Below are 2,500 nucleotides of genomic sequence, written 5' to 3' on the forward strand. Positions count from 1 at the left end.
TACCTCCCCGTGCCGGGAGTGGGTAATTTGCGCGCCTGCTGCCTTCCTTGGATGTGGTAGCCGTTTCTCAGGCTCCCTCTCCGGAATCGAACCCTGATTCCCCGTTACCCGTTACAACCATGGTAGGCGCAGAACCTACCATCGACAGTTGATAAGGCAGACATTTGAAAGATGCGTCGCCGGTACGAGGACCGTGCGATCAGCCCAAAGTTATTCAGAGTCACCAAGGCAAACGGACCGGACGAGCCGACCGATTGGTTTTGATCTAATAAAAGCGTCCCTTCCATCTCTGGTCGGGACTCTGTTTGCATGTATTAGCTCTAGAATTACCACAGTTATCCAAGTAACGTGGGTACGATCTAAGGAACCATAACTGATTTAATGAGCCATTCGCGGTTTCACCTTAATGCGGCTTGTACTGAGACATGCATGGCTTAATCTTTGAGACAAGCATATGACTACTGGCAGGATCAACCAGGGAGCTGCGTCAACTAGAGCTGAGCAGCCGGCCGCCCGGGAGTGTGTCCCGGGGGCCCGCGCGAACACGCAAGCGTCCGCTCAATTATTCTGCAAACAGGAGGAGGCTGAGCTCCCCTGCACAATACACCTCGAAACCCTCTCAGGTCCCGGCGGCGCGCAGCGCCGTCCTAAGTACTTGGTCGGGTTCGAGAGAGGCGCAATCGCCCGGAGTTAGGCGAGTAGACGCTTTAGGTGCGACCACCCGTGCTCCCAACTGAGCTTGCCGCTGCCGACAGAGGCCCGGGAGCGTGCTGTCGTGGCATTGCCGGCGGGAGACAACACGCGCCACCTACGGTGACCGGCAGCTCCAACGCCAGCGCCACAGAAGGGCAAAGGCCCCACGTGGGTGCCGAAGCGAACTCTCCCAGCACAGCGCACGTGCCAACACGTCTGCACAACTGCGATACAAACCACCAGCGAGAACCGCTGGGGCGACCGAGCAGCAGACGGCGTCGCGGCGCCGAGTGCCGGGCGGCGGCGCATCCTCAACGCACACAGTCCTCAATCGGACCAGCACACTGCAGATGTCCACCGCGCTTCGCACCGGGCCGGCGAGGACCCACTTTGGCTGCACGGCGCCGCGCGCAGGGTGCCCCGGCGCGCAGCTGCGCCGCCTGCCGCGTCCGTCGGCCGGCGCGCCTGCCACTGGGCGCCCCCACCAGCCGGCTGTAGCGCGTGCGCCCACGCACCGCGCGGCCAGCACGCCGGGCGGCCCCCCCCTCACCGGCCGGGGACAGTCCCACCCACCCACAGCCGCGTATCGCTTCACACCCAGATCCACATTCACGTTCATTGGTGTGGTGGGTATCGCTGACACAACCGCGTCATAGCTGTACCGATCGTTGCCCTCACAGATGTACCTCCAGCAAGATCAACCGCACCACAACGGGTTACCAGTTGTTCATTTGCGTAACGTCACCAGTAAACGTACACGTCCACGTCCATCCCCGTTTGCAAAGTCAACTATTATTGCATGCCTGCCTGTCAGGTGTCAAGACACACTACATCCGCTCACATCCACGCAACAAAATGTGCCCGACTAGAGGGCACGTGGAAGGTGCCCCCGTACGTATGCGATGTCCATTGCGCGACGAACTGTCAACCGGCCTCTGTAGCATGTCGCAGATGTGGAACGCGGGACACCGTGCTATCACATTGTGTGAGAAGAGACTACTATGTCTGCATACACGCGCCACTACATGAACAGACGGCTCATGCTGATCGCCATCCACTGCGTCCATTACTCCCACACGTCTCTATGGCGTACCACACTGCAATACAGCTGTTATGGGGAGATGACACGTAGCTGTGTACACAACATTCTGAGCGGGTTGCGGTTGGACAACAATACATTAATGTAACGTGTCATATGCCATTTACAGAGCAGGTTAAGGCACAACGTGGGTTAGGTTAAGGCACAACGTGGGTTATGTTAAGGCACAACGTGGGTTATGTTAAGGCACAACGTGGGTTAGGTTAAGGCACAACGTGGGTTAGGTTAAGGCACAACGTGGGGTAGATTGCGGCACAACTTGGGGTAGATTGCGGCACAACTTGGGGTAGATTGCGGCACAACTTGGGGTAGATTGCGGCACAACTTGGGGTAGATTGCGGCACAACTTGGGGTAGATTGCGGCACAACTTGGGGTAGATTGCGGTACAACTTGGGGTAGATTGCGGTACAACTTGGGGTAGATTGCGGTACAACTTGGGGTAGATTGCGGTACAACTTGGGGTAGATTGCGGTACAACTTGGGGTAGATTGCGGTACAACTTGGGGTAGATTGCGGTACAACTTGGGGTAGATTGCGGTACAACTTGGGGTAGATTGCGGTACAACTTGGGGTAGATTGCGGTACAACTTGGGGTAGATTGCGGTACAAATTGCATTACATTGCGGTGCAAATTGCGTTACATTGCGGTGCAAATTGCGTTAGGTTAAGGTGCAACACAGGTTAGGTTAAGGTGCAACACAGGTTAG

The 2,500-nt window shown here is 57.0% G+C and overlaps 1 non-coding gene across 1 annotated transcript in view; it reads right to left on the minus strand.

Moving 5' to 3' along the window:
• Positions 1-481, minus strand: part of LOC126114182 (small subunit ribosomal RNA) — a 1,909-nt gene extending 1,428 nt beyond the window's left edge. The window contains exon 1 of the ribosomal RNA XR_007525080.1: positions 1-481. This exon is cut by the window's left edge and continues 1,428 nt beyond it. This is a non-coding gene — a ribosomal RNA (small subunit ribosomal RNA).
• Positions 482-2,500: the final 2,019 nt, after the last annotated feature.

This window comes from Schistocerca cancellata, unplaced genomic scaffold (assembly GCF_023864275.1).
Source record: "Schistocerca cancellata isolate TAMUIC-IGC-003103 unplaced genomic scaffold, iqSchCanc2.1 HiC_scaffold_291, whole genome shotgun sequence".
Lineage (NCBI taxonomy): Eukaryota > Metazoa > Arthropoda > Insecta > Orthoptera > Acrididae > Schistocerca > Schistocerca cancellata.